Source organism: Thamnophis elegans, chromosome 2, assembly GCF_009769535.1.
Source record: "Thamnophis elegans isolate rThaEle1 chromosome 2, rThaEle1.pri, whole genome shotgun sequence".
Classification (NCBI taxonomy): domain Eukaryota; kingdom Metazoa; phylum Chordata; class Lepidosauria; order Squamata; family Colubridae; genus Thamnophis; species Thamnophis elegans.
The window spans coordinates 171,818,589-171,833,338 of record NC_045542.1 but is presented as its reverse complement, the minus strand read 5'-3'; the positions used below and the strand labels follow the sequence as shown (position 1 = coordinate 171,833,338).

Here is a 14,750-nt window from a genome sequence, read left to right as displayed (position 1 = left end):
AATCTAAGCGAGGCTCTTAATGCACAGACATTAAAATGGAAGATAAATTTAGAGATAATAGAGAGGAGAGAAAAGAGGAAATAAAAGAATGAAAGAAGAAAATTAAAAGTGAAATTAAAAGTGAAATAAAAGGACTTAAACAGGAGTTGTATGAGAAATTTGAGGCTAAGGTTGATAAAATTAGAGACGACATGCTGAGTCTTGTAACTGTATTAACAGAACATATTTCTGGAGTGGAAGATACTCTAGAGGTTCTTATGATGCCAATGCGAACTTGACATTGAAAACAGAGGTGGTGGAACAAAAAGTGGAAAATGCTGAAAAAGAAATTATTATGATACAGTACCGACAAATGGAGTTCGCATTAAGAGTAAGGGGGCTGCGTGAGGAGAAACAGGAGAACCTGAAACAGATCCTATCGGAAGCTTTTGACCGCCTGATGGGAAGACCAGGGACCAACCAAGGCTGGCAAATTGACAAAGCTTACCCGCGTTAACTCCTGGCTGGCAAAGCAGAAGCAGCTTCCTCGAGACATCGTTATATATTTACTACAAGAGAGTTCAGAAATATGGTACTGCAAGCGTCTTATAACACTAAGCTTCAAATTGGCGGTCAAGACCTGGCTGTTTTGAAAGAGATACCACCTCAAATGTTAAGAGCCAGAAGAGACTACCTTTTTTGGTCGAAGAACTCAGAAATCGTCAGATACAGTATAGATGGGATGCACCATTGGCATCATATTTACATTTGATAAGCAAAGGTACCCGCCTCAACTCTGTATGGAAAGCCCGAGATTTTATTATAATATATTGAAGGCCGGACACCCTGCACCATCTGGACCTAGAGAAAGACCACAAGAAGGACAGGATAGACAGCAAACTACACAACCACCAGACAAGATGGAGCATCTCTCTTCTCTAGAAGTGCAAGGTGCTATGGAACCAAGACCTAGCCGCATGACTACTAGACGTATGGAGAAACAAGCTAAGAGGCAACAGCATCACAATCATCGGCCATCGATCAAGGAACTACAACAACAAATCTGGAAGCAGTGGGAGGAGCTAGACCTAAGGTTAAACAGGCCGTGCAGGAAGCTCTAAAAATGCTTCAACCAACCAAAGATGACAACTAAGATTTTAACATGGAATGTCAACGGACTGAACTCTCCACAGAAGAGGAAGAAAATATTTCATTATCTTAAACAGTTTAAGAACGATGTAATTTGTTTGCAAGAAACTCATATCAAGTCAACTGATCAAAAATATTTGATCAACTCAAAACTTGGTCAACATTTTGCAGCTTCTGCTATGGAAAAGAAGAATGGTATAGTTGTATACTTAAGAAAAGATATGAAAGCTGAATTAATAGAAGCAGATCCCTTCGGAAGATATATTGCTTTAGACTAATCTTAGAAGGGAAAAAGACATTACTTTTGGGAATTTATGCTCCCAATCAACAGCAAGATAGATTCTATAGAAATCTTCATGCTAAATTAGTACAGTGGGACTATAGTTCCTGTATACTATTGGGTGACTGGAATGGAGTGATAGACACTAAGAGAGATAAGAAGATTTCCCGCCTAAATACCAAGATGCGAGCAAAGTTACCCAAATCTTTCTTTGACATTATGGATGATTTTGAATTGAGAGATATCTGGCGAGAAAGAAATGCAGAGGAATATGACTTCACTTTCTTCTCGGACAGGCATCAATCCCTTTCAAGATTGATTTTATTCTAACCACTAATGATTTGCTTTCTAGGGTCAAGAAAACAAAGATTGCAGCTAGAGTCCCTTTCGGACCATAACCCAGTTTGGATGGAGTTGGGAAGGGTAGTGCAGGCAAGAAGGTTTTGGAGACTGAATGAAAATTTATTTAGATATGAAAACTATATTAATGATTGTAAAAAATTACTATCTGAATATTTTGTTTTGAATATGAATAAGGGTACATCTATGGAATTTGTATGGGATGCAAGCAAAGCGTATATTAGAGGAGTTTGATGATATAAATAAACACATAGAAATAAGCAAGGGTTAAAACGAACAGAACTGGAAGAGGAATTAAGAGAAAAGAGCTGGAGTTAACAAGGAAACCAGACGATACAAAGGTTAAGGAAGCTATTAACATATTAAATCTCAATTTGACATGTTGATCTCTGACCAGGTAGCTACTAATTTATTATATGCAAAACACAATACTTTTTGTAATGCAAACAAACCTGGCAGATGGTTAGCTTATCAGATTAGGAAAAAAAGGAAAACTCGAAATATATCTAAACTGATTTACAGAGGGAAGGAGGTGTTCCAACAGGAAGAGATTCAAAAGGCTTTCTGGAATTTTTACAGAACTGTATAAAGGGGATAAAATTAATGGTTTAGACATAGACAAATATTTAGACAAGGAGAAAATACCTTCAGTTAGAGAAGAACACAGGCAAAAATTGAATCAACCAATAACCTCGGGGGAAATCCTGCAGGTAATTAAGCAATTAAAGCCAGGGAAAGCACCAGGTACAGATGGCTTGACAGCGGTTTACTACAAAAACTTACAGTTAGAAATGGTAGAACCTCTTAGAGAATTATTTAATATGATTCAAACGGAAGGTAAAGTCCCTCCATCTTGGAAGACAGCGTTTATATCTTTGATACCCAAAGAAGATCAAGATACTACTCAACCCAAAAATTATAGACCCATTTCATTACTGAATGTAGATTATAAATTTTTACTAAAATATTAGCAAATAGGTTAATGTTGGTCATTCAACAATTGATACATACGACCAAACAGGTTTTTACAAGGGAGACAGATGAAAAGTAATGTCAGATTAATTATTAATGCATTAGAATATTTGGGAAAGAACAACCAGATCCCTGCTGCGTTTATATTTTTGGATGCTGAGAAGGGCCTTTGATCGAGTTAACTGGCAATTTCTGCTGAAGATATTGCAAAAAATGCAGATAGGAGATAATTTTTACAGTCAATTAAAGCATATATACCAAAGCAAACAGCACAAATCATAGTCAATGGAAGTTTAACAGACTCTTTCAAATTGGAAAAGGTACAAGACAGGGTTGTCCTTTGTCCCCATTATTGTTATTATAACTTTGGAAGTATTGTTGAATAAAATACGGGGCTGGATGGTTTAAAAGGGATCAAGATTAGGCAGCAAGAATATAGAGTCCGCGCTTTTGCGGATGATTTGGTCATAATATTGGAACAACCGCAGGAATCCAGTATGGTTTAATGAATACGATTAATCATATGGTCAAGTGTCTGGCTTTAAAAATAAACTTAGGAAAAACCAAAATATTAGCTATAAATATGAATATTAAACAAAAGGAAGAATTAGGAGTGATGCTAGGATGTGAGGTAGTTAAAAAAGTCAAATATCTTGGAGTTAACATTTTAACTTCAAATGGGAAATTATATAAGCATAATTATGAACCACTTTGGCATAGCATACAGACAGGAGATGAAAAAATGGGAGAAATTGCACTTATCGTTGCTGGGCAGGATAGCGGCAGTGAAAATGAACATTTTACCAAAATTTTTATTTCTTTTCCAAATGTTACCTATACTTAAAAAAGATGCGAACCTTTTAGAATGGCAGAAGGGTATCAACAATTTGTGTGGGCAGGAAAGAAGCCAAGGGTAAAGATGAAAATAATGCAAGATGTACGCGAGAGAGGAGGATTGAAACTACCTAATTTAAAACTATATTATGATGCAGTGGCATTATCTGTAATTAGTGATTGGATTCATTTAACCAATGATAGAATATTGAACATGGAGGGACACGATCTGGTATTTGGTTGGCATGCTTACACTGTTATTCAACAAAAAATTGGATAGAACTTTAAAAGTCATATTTTGAGAAATGCTTTATTGCGGGTTTGGAAGAAATACCAATATAAATTAAATGACAAGATACCCATGTGGGCAATTCCTAGACATGCAATTGAAATAGAATACAGCACAAAAACAGGACAGATTACTTACAGACAGCTTCTTACCTCGGAAAGGGGGGTATTACAATTAAAATCTTTAGAGGTATTAAAAGAGGAGAAGGTAGTTTCAAACATGGTTCCAGTATGGGCAATTACAGGCTAGGTGGAAAATAGATCAAAAAATGGCTTTATTCAAGTTGAGGATAATCTGTTTAAACAAATAAGAGATCAAAGCTTAATGCATATAAAGAGGATATATAATGTATTATACAGATGGATTCGGAAACAGAATTAGTTAAAGATTGTATGATAAAATGGGCTCAAAATATTGAGGAACCAATAATGTTGGATACATGGGAAAGAATTTGGGTAAGAAATGTGAAATTTACACAAGCTCAAAATCTGAGAGAAAATTTTTACAAGATGTTTTATAGATGGCATTTAGATCCTAAAAAGTTGGCTTCTATGTATCCGAATGTACAGCCTAAATGTTGGAGGTGTGGTTCTCTCGATGCTACATATTATCATATATGGTGGACCTGCCAAAAGGTTAAGGCATTTTGGATAAAAATATGGTGGGTCATGCAAAATGTTTTTAAAAAAAGGATAAAGTTTATTCCTCAGTTATTTTTATTAGGTATATGTACTTGATTTTACAGTGGTAGAGACCAATTTGATTCTGCACCTGATAACTGCAGCAAGACTGTTGGTGGCGCAATATTGGAAGAAGGAAGACTTGCCTACAATCCAAGAATGGACATTGAAAGTAACAAACTTAGCTGAAATGGCTAAAATATCGGCATATCTCAAAGATCATTCAAATGAGAGATATAAACGAGACTGGAAAAAAATGGATTGACTATATACAAAATAAATACGGGACTAAGAAATTCCAGTTAGCCTATGCTTAAGATCAGAAATGATTTAAACTGTTAAAAGTTAGTTCAATAAGAAGAAGCTACGTTCAATCTAGAATGTCATTAATTTCTTTATTTCTTTTTTCTCAATAGATTTTAGACTGTGTTAGTTAAAAATCCATACCGTGTACGGGTTCTGGGAAGTCGGGGGGGGGAAGGAGGAGGGGGGATGGGGGGGGTGGAGGGAGGGAGGGGTATACACAAAAAAAAAAATTGTATTTCAATGTCTTAATGATTGACAAATGATGACATATTTGTGTTTGTTTTTTTTTTAAAGAAAAATAAAAAAGTTCTCTTATATGAATAACAAAAAAAAAAAAAAACAAAAAAAAAAGATCATCAATCCTGTTTCCGTTCGTTTGCAGCTGCCTAAGCATCTCACCTGTGTTCATCCCGTGTTCCACGTTAACCTCATTAAGCCTGTTCGTGTTTCAACTTTACGTCCGCCTGATGATCCTCCACCTGCTCCCTTGTTAATTGATGGTGAACGACACTTTGAAGTTCGTGAAATACTGGACTCCCGCAGGCGGCGTAATCACGTTCAATACTTAGTGGCTTGGAAACATTTTCCCCCCTCTCATACGGAATGGGTTGACAAGTCTCATACGGAATGGGTTGACAAGTTCGTGCCCCCCGACTACTTCGGAAGTTTTATGCTGCTTATCCTGACAAACTTTAATTTTCTCCTCCCCCCGTCTCTTTTCTGTTTTTGTTGTTTGTCTGTTGTTTGTGCTTTCTCGTTTCCAGGCCTGATCGCCTTTTTCTGGGGGACGGCCAGATGTCAGCTTCTGCTTGGCTGTCGCTTCAGCTGCCATGAAACGGGGAGGGAGGGCCTGGTATTTGGGAGGGGTTACTCATTGTGCTGGAGGAAGGTTCTGGAGTTCACCGACTGATCGGACTACGCATGCGTGGGTGTTTCCCGCCAGGACTAACGGCACCAACATTCCATCTTCGTGATGCCTTTTGAAGTTATCTCACACCTGACACTTGGAGACTTATGATTGGACTGGGACTATGATGCCAAGGGGTGGGGAATGGGCTATTCTATATCAATCGCTTTCGCGTCTAATTATTCAGACTTCGCTACGCTTTGCCTTTAATCATTCTTAATTAGTAAAAGTACACTTGATTTCCACACATGGAGTCTCGTGGTCTTTCTTTCCTAATTAATTAATGGAGAGGAGCTGACACCTTGTCAATCAGAAAGACCAGCAGTTGGCAGTTCGAATCCCCTATTGCCGCATAATGGAATGAGCTCCCGTTACTTGTCCTAGCTTCTGCAACCTAGCAGTTTGAAAGCACTTGAAAAATGCAAGTAGAAAAATAGAAACCACCTTTGGTGGGAACCATGCACCTTCGACATTTAGCCATGCTGGCCACATGACCACGGAGACGTCTTTGGGCAGCGTGGCTCTTTGGCTTTAAAGTGGAGATGAGCACTGCCCACTGGAGTCAGGAATGACTAGCATGCATGTGTGAGGGGAACCTTTACCTTTACCATGGTCAATCCTTTTATAGGGATTAAGTCGTGTCTGGAAGTCATAAAAATCCGCATCCTGTAGATGATGATGATGATGATGATGATGATGATGATGATGATGATTATTATTATTATTATATTATTATTATTATACAATTGTATCACAGCGGCCAGTTGTTTCGCCAGATTTGGCATGGTTACTAGTCGGGCCCCACCCAGGGGCCTAGGACGTCGTAACGTATTATGCATGCAGATCCAAGCAGTGCGGCTTTTTGCATTTGACTGATGGTAATTTTGTCAATTTTTAACTGTTTTAAATGTAATTCCAGTGCTTTTGGAATAGCACCAGTGTGCCGATTACCACTGGAATTACCACTGCTGGTTTGTGCCATAGTCATTGAATTTCAATTTTCAAGTCCTGGTATTTTGCGATTTTTTCATGTTCTTCTCGGCGACCCTGCTATCACCTGGTATTGCGATGTCTATGATTGTGACCTTATGTTTCTCAACCAGTGTGATGTCTGGTGTATTATGGGCCAGTATTTTGTCTGTTTGTATACGAAAATCCCACAAGATCTTGATCATCTGATTTTCGGTGACTTTTTCAGGCCTATGTTCCCACCAGTTTGTTGCTGTTTAATATTATAATTTTTGCACAAATTCCAATGGATCATTTGTTCTACTGAATTGTGCCGCAATTTATAATCAGTCTGCGTGATTATTATTATTATTATTATACAATTGTATCACAGCGGCCAGTTGTTTCGCCGGATTTGGCATTGGTTACTAGTCGGGCCCCACCCAGGGGCCTAGGACGTCGTAACGTATTATGCATGCAGATCCAAGCAGTGCGGCTTTTTGCATTTGACTGATGGTAATTTTGTCAATTTTTAACTGTTTTAAATGTAATTCCAGTGCTTTTGGAATAGCACCAGTGTGCCGATTACCACTGGAATTACCACTGCTGGTTTGTGCCATAGTCATTGAATTTCAATTTTCAAGTCCTGGTATTTTGCGATTTTTTCATGTTCCTTCTCGGCGACCCTGCTATCACCTGGTATTGCGATGTCTATGATTGTGACCTTATTTTTCTCAACCAGTGTGATGTCTGGTGTATTATGGGCCAGTATTTTGTCTGTTTGTATACGAAAATCCCACAAGATCTTGATCATCTGATTTTCGGTGACTTTTTCAGGCCTATGTTCCCACCAGTTTGTTGCTGTTTTAATATATAATTTTGCACAAATTCCAATGGATCATTTGTTCTACTGAATTGTGCCGCAATTTATAATCAGTCTGCGTGATTATTATTATTATTATTATACAATTGTATCACAGCGGCCAGTTGTTTCGCCGGATTTGGCATTGGTTACTAGTCGGGCCCCACCCAGGGGCCTAGGACGTCGTAACGTATTTTCTTAATATCCGTGCAGATCCAAGCAGTGTGGCTTTTGCATTTGACTGATGGTGATTTTGTCAATTTTTAACTGTTTTAAATGTAATTCCAGTGCTTTTGGAATAGCACCCAGTGTGCCAATTACCACTGGAATTATCACTGCTGGTTTGTGCCATAGTCGTTGAATTTGATTTTTAAGTCCTATTATTATTATTATTATTATTATTATTATTATTATTATTATTATGTTAATCTTTGGTGAGATTCACAGAGATATAAGCTGTTCCAAGTAGGGTGGTTTTTTGTAGAATCAGAATGTTCAAGTCCGATAAATTTAGAAATTATTATTATTTCAATTATTTATAGAACCACATTTTACAAAAACAAATGGAAACATTAACAAAAGTTGAAAACATAAGAGAGCAGAGCACACCACAATACAGGCTGCCCTCAACTTAGTCATTTGCTTAGGTCACCATTCGAAGTTCTACAAGGGCACTGAAAAAAGTGATTTATGACCATTGCAGCATCTCCATGGTCTCCCGATCAAAATCCAGACACTTAGCAACTGTCTCATATTTATGACAGTTGCAGTGTTTCAGGGTCAGGTGATCTCATTTTGTGGCCTGACAAGCAAATCAATGGGGAAGCCAGATTCACTTAACAACTGTGTTACTAACTTAACAACTGTGGTGATTCACTTCACAACTGCAGCCAAAAAAAGAGTGCAAATGATGCAAAAGTCACTTAACAAATGTCTCGTTGAGCAACTGATATCTGGGGCTCAACTGTGATCTTAAGTCGACGACTATTGTTGTTTTTTAAAATGATTTATAAAGCCACCCAATTTGCAAACAGCGATTCCAAGTGGCTCAAAACCAACAATAAAATGCACAATACAGCAGACCTGAGGCCAACAATATATCGCAGTTCTAAATCCCAGAGCCAAGGTGGCGCAGTGGTTAGTGTGCAGTACTGCAGGCTACTTCTGCCGTCTGCTGGCTGACTGCAATTTGGCAGTTCAAATCTCACGGGCTCAGCATTGATTCAGCCTTCCATCCTTCCAAGGTGGGTAAAATGAGGATCCAGATTGACTCTGTAAAACACTTAGAGACAGCTGTAAAAGTCTGTGAAGCGGTATATAAGTCTAAGTGCTCTTCTATTGCTATATTCAATATATTTATATATTTTTCCCCCTGGTATGGGTCCTTTTATGAGATGTAAGTTGGCTGCTCTGTTGAAACTCTTCCCGCATTCCCAGCATTTATAGGGTTTCTCCCCTGTGTGGATCCTTTTGTGGGACGTAAGCTCACTACTCAACCTGAAGATCTTCCCACACTCTGCACATCGATAGGGTTTCTCTCCCGTGTGGAGCCTTTTGTGGGAAGTGAGGTGACTGCTCTGGCTGAAGATCTTCCCACACTCCGTGCATCGATAAGGTTTCTCCCCCGTATGGCCCCTTTATGCGAAGTCAGGGAACTGCTGTTGCTGAAGCTCTTTTCGCACACGTACATTTGTAGGGTTTCTCTCCCGTGTGCAGCCTTTTGTGGGAAGTAAGATGGCTGTTCTGGCTGAAGCTCTTCCCCGCAGTCCGTGCATTGATAGGGTTTCTCTCCCGTGTGGAGCCTTTTGTGGGAAGTCAGGTGGCTGCTCTGGCTGAAGCTTTTCCCGCAGTCTGGGCATTGATAGGGTTTCTCCCCAGTGTGGAGCCTTTTATGTGATATGAGAAAGCTGTTCTTGCCAAAGCTCTTCCCGCAGTCAGTGCACTGATAGGGTTTCTCTGAGGAATGGCTCCTTTTATGAGAACACAGAGCACTGCAGTCGCTGAAACGCTTCCCACACTCCGGGCATGTGTAGGGCTTTTCCCCTGTGTGGATCCTTTTGTGGTAGATAAGGGAACTGCTCCTGCTGAAGCTCTTTCCGCACTCCGGGCATTTGTAGGGTTTCTCCCCCGTGTGGATCCTAATATGAGACGTAAGATCGCTGGTCCACCTGAAACTCTTTCCACATTCCATGCATTTATACGGTTTCTCCCCTGAGTGAATCCTGCCGTGGAAAGTAAGCAAACTCCTCATTCTGAAGCTCATTCCACACAGCTTACAGGTGTACGTGTTTTTCCTGGCGTGGGTCCTTTTGTGAGAAGCAAGTTGGCTGTTGGTGTGGAAACTGTTGTCGCACTCCAAGCATTTGTGCTGTTTCTCTTCAGGGTGGCTCTTTTGATGATCAGTCAAGAATCGCTTTTCACTGAAGCTCTTTCCACACTCCACACCGGGTATGTTTTTCCTGCAGGGTGGAACCTTTCGAGGGAAGGAAGATCTCCCAAGTCCTTTCTGGGTTGCCTGTGTTTACATGGTTTTTCTCCAGTGTGGAATTTGCTGACCTAAAAGAAGGAAAGATTGGTTAAAATAGGTTCCATGTTTTCTGCATTCATACCAGCTACCCCTGGCTGCAATGCCTTAGGGAAAGGGTCTCCAAATCTGGTGACTTTTAAAACTTGTGGACTTTTAACTTCCAGAATTCCTCAGCCAACACAGCTAAGGAATTCTGGGAGTTGAAGTCCACACAGTCTTAAAAGTTGCAACGTTTGGAGACCCCTGCCACGGAGGTAGTACTTCCACTTACAATCACTTGTTTAGTGACCATTCATAGTTGCAGAGGTACTAAAAAAAGTTGCTTATGATCGGTCTTCGTATTTATGACTGTTGCATCATTCCCACAGTCATGTGATCAAAATTCAGCACTAGGCAGCTAGCATGTATTTAAGATGGTTGTAGCATCCCAGTGTTGTAGTCCTGTCAGCCACCGGTCCCTCCAGCAGCCGAATCAGATGAGGAGAAGAGGCGTGGGAGTCAGGGGTCAGCATCAACGCAACCTGAGGGCTCCGAGGGGGAAGAAGGAATGTGGCTGCTAGAAAGAGAAACAGAGGTGGGACCTGAGCCAGCCATCAGCCTTCAGATGGTGAGTCAACAGCCCCATGGTCTGGAGGTGGATGATGAGGAAGAGAAGGAACAGCTGGGTCCAGTACCAGACACGCTGTTGTGGCCTAGCAGGAGCCGTTGGAGCTACCACCAGACTCCAACAGCGAGGGGCCCTATGAGTCCGCTCTGGAGGATGTGGAGGACCCTGGACAGGGTTCCAACTCCGAGCAGGGCGCAGAGAGGCTGGTTGGCCACCAGGAGGTGCCCTGAGCCTTGGACCAGTGGGGAGGAGACAAGGGAGTGTGATCCTGACATCATGCATTGGAGCAGTGGGGAGGAGCCAAGGGAATTGTTCCTGGATGCCCAGCAACGGAGAGTTAATAGGCGTAAGGAACAGTTACGCAGTTACAGGAGATAATTGCACTCAGCTGGTGGTAATTTGGCTCCTCTCAAGACTATAAAAGGAATGATTGTGCACACGCCCTTTGCAGGAGTCAATGTATTCACTAGAGCTGGAGAACTCTTGTGGCTAGCTTGGCAGACTGGATTGCTGCCAAGGTTAGTATGTGCTGGATTGCTTATAAAGTCTGGGCTGTGCTGGATTGCTGCCACGGTCCTGTCTCTGTGTTAATAAATCCTTGAAGTATCTTTGGCTTGGCGTGCCTTGGTGTAGGACGAGGGGGGGGGTCAGAACACACGCGGATGCACAGAAGCAGAGGAGAGGAGAGCAGAGGAAAGCTACGGGCCAGGGCTTGGGACAGAAGAGCCACTGCCATTAGCAAAGTCCCACCCTCGCCCTGGGGATAAAAGGCAGGGGGCAGAGATGAATAGATGTGGCAGACAACTATTCATCTCCCCGCTGGACAGATTTGTTAGCCTGCACTGAAAGAAACTTTTTTTGCCAGGACTGCTGGCACTCCTTATAAAGGAATGCTTGATTTAAATACTGAGGATTGACATGTTTGGGGAGCTGGGTCAGAACAGCTGGGACGATGTGATTGCCAATTGCAACCTTCCAGCTGGCTTCCAACAAGCAGAATCAATGGAGAAACTGGGTTATGCTCAACAACCGCATGGTTCACTTAACAACTGATTCACTTAGGAATGGAAATCCAGCTCCAAGTGTGTTCTTTAGTCAAGGATTACCTGTTCAGGGGGAGCAAATCCAATTTACCTTTCAGTACTTTTTACATATGTAGCAGTTGTCCTTTTTCATCCTTTCCCAGTCCCCTTTGGTCAGGAAAAGTTCCTGGACTCCAGCACATCCAGAACTCAAGTATTTCTCCTCGCCAGGCTTCGAGTGGCTTTCCTGGTGTGTTTGAGACCTCCGCTGAACCCCAAATATCTCTTTTCTCAATTGACAATGGATTGCTGGTGATGTCACCATATCGGATTCTTGGCGGTTCTCATTTTCCTTCACATCTCCTGCTTTAGATAGAAAGAATAAAAACTGAACCTGAGCTGGTGTACAGTTATGTGCTACTACAGGTTGTAAGTCACGTTCCCCAGGGCCTTATAACTGTGAGCCATTGTTAGATGAATGGTCCTAAAATGAGGGTGACCTGCACAGCTTTACATCATACCTTCCATGATCTGCCAGAAGGCTACAGAACAAATCTGTACATTTCTACCCCCAAATAGGGACCCATTTCATGCCCCCAGGGGCCTATGGTGGCCCCAGTTAAGAATAAAAAAGGGGGTGATTGTGTTGATGCTACATATTACCATATATGGTGGTAAAAGCATTTTGGATAAAAAATGGTGGATTATGCAAAATGTTCTTTAAAAAAGGATAAAGTTTATCCCTCAGTTATTCTTGTTAGATATAATTACTGATTGTACTGTTATAGAGACTAACTTGATTTTGTATTTAATAACGGCAGCAAGACTGTTGGTGGCGCAATACTGGAAGAAGGAAGATTTGCCTACTATTCAAGAATGGACATTAAAAGTAACAAACCTAGCAGAGATGGCTAAAATATCAGCATATCTCAAGGATCACTCAGATGAGAGATATAAACTGGAGTGGAGAAGATGGATTGACTATATTCAAAATAAATATGGGACTGAGAAATTCCACATAGTTTATGACTGAAGAAACAATGATATAATCTGTTTAGAGTTAGCCTAGCAAAGAGGAGTTAAAGCTCAAATGAAAGATGATACTAACTTTCTTTAAGTTTATTTTAGAATATCTTTGTTAAAGATTTATACCCTGTATTGGTTCTGGGAAGTCGGGGGGGGGGGGGAGAAGGTTGGGAGGGGGATTCAGGGGGGAGGGCAGGGTGGGAGGTAAACATTTGTAAAAGTTTTTTTCTAAAATTTTCAATAAAAAAGAAAAAGAAAAAAAAGGAAACACTCAAGGAAGAGGAACAAAAATATTTTTTCTCTGGCCAAAGGTTTGACAAAAAAAGACTTTAAATCTCAGTGAAGTATACAAAATGAAGAGTTAAACGTAACTAAACCAGATGGATTTTAATAAAGTCCAGACTCAATCTGGGATATAATTCCTTTTAAAAAAATGATCAAATCTCAGAGGTGTGATCAAAAGAAAAAAATCATTATTTCTAAAAAAAGGAAATTATTTATTTAAAGGACATATTTATAACATTTCATGGAACAGAAGGATATTGTCAGGGAATTGTGCAGCAGCTGTCCAGATGAAGTGAGAGACGCTGACACGAATTTGTAGTTTATATAAATAAATATATCGTACATCTATATTTTACAGCAAACAAGATAGGAAACAGTAGCACCCTGAGGTAAATCACAGAGCAAACAGGGGGGGAGGGAAACTCCCCCTCCACATCCATAGCAACCAACCATAGTGCAGATTGTCTCACCAGCTGAATTTTATTTATTGAATTGAATTTATTGAATTTATTTATTGAATTGGAAGCTTCGGCATGAAAAGCTTCTGCCAGGTATCCCAAATGCATTTTTCAAAAGGTAGCTGGATTTTCTTGCTGTTTTTGTTTCTCTTGAAAACACTTCTCTTCTCATCCCAGAAGCTTCTTCAGTTCAGAACTGAAGAAGCTTCTTGGATAAGAAGCGAAATATTTTCATGAAAAAACACCAAGAAAGTTCAGTTGTCTTTTGAAAAGCACCTTTGGGATAACCATGACTGTTGTGGCCCAGCAGGAGCCATTGGAGCTGCCACCAGACTCCGACAGCGAGGGGCCCTATGAGTCGGCCCTGGAGGATGTGGAGGACCCTGGACAGGGTTTTCTACTCCGAGCAGGGCGCAGAGAGGCTGGTTGGCCACCAGGAGGCGCCTGAGCCTTAGACCAGTGGGGAGGAGACAAGGGAGGATGCTCCAGACCAGCAGTGAGTTGTTCCTAGATGCACACCATCGAAGAGCTACTTGGCGGTCAAGAAACAATTATGCAATTACAGGAGGTAATTGTGCTCAGCTGGTGGTCATTAGGCTCCTCTCCACACTATAAAAAAGACTTCTTGTGACACAGCCCCTCTGCAACGCATTGACTAAAGAGAAAGTAACTTGACAGGCTGAATTGCTGCCAAGGTTTGTCGGACTTGCTGCCAAGGTCCTTATCTGTTTGTTTGCTTGGCTTTCAACCACCGAGATTCTGGTCTTGCTATTAAAGGACATTCTAAGTAAGCTTGTCTCGGCTTTCGTTACGGGACGGAGGAGGGGGTCAGAACACATGACCATCATCCAGATTGAGAATCTCCATAGACAACTGGCAGCTACCGTATTTCCCCGGAAATAAGGCAGGGTCTTATTTTATTTTGACCCCCTAAATAAGCACTTGGCCTTATTTTCGGGGAGACCTTATTATTTTTGAGGTGCAGGAGACAGCGAGCGTGGTCACCTCATAGCTGCTATTTTCAGGGAGGTCTTATTTTTGGGGAAACATGGTATTTGAATCCATAGTTAAGAAGGGCCCTTACCCAGAGTGTTCACATTTCTGGAATTCTCCATCATAACTTCACGGTGCAAGTCTTTTTGGGTGGAGTCCAGCAGCGCCCATTCCTCCTCGGTGAAATCGATAGCCACCTCCTTCAAGGACATGGGACTGAAGGCGGGACCCTGGAATCAACATACATTAGCAGACAGACTCCAAAC

General features: G+C 41.1%; 1 pseudogene; it reads right to left on the bottom strand.

Moving 5' to 3' along the window:
• Window positions 1-8,966: 8,966 nt before the first annotated feature.
• LOC116502593 lies at window positions 8,967-9,997 on the bottom strand (annotated as a pseudogene).
• Window positions 9,998-14,750: the final 4,753 nt, after the last annotated feature.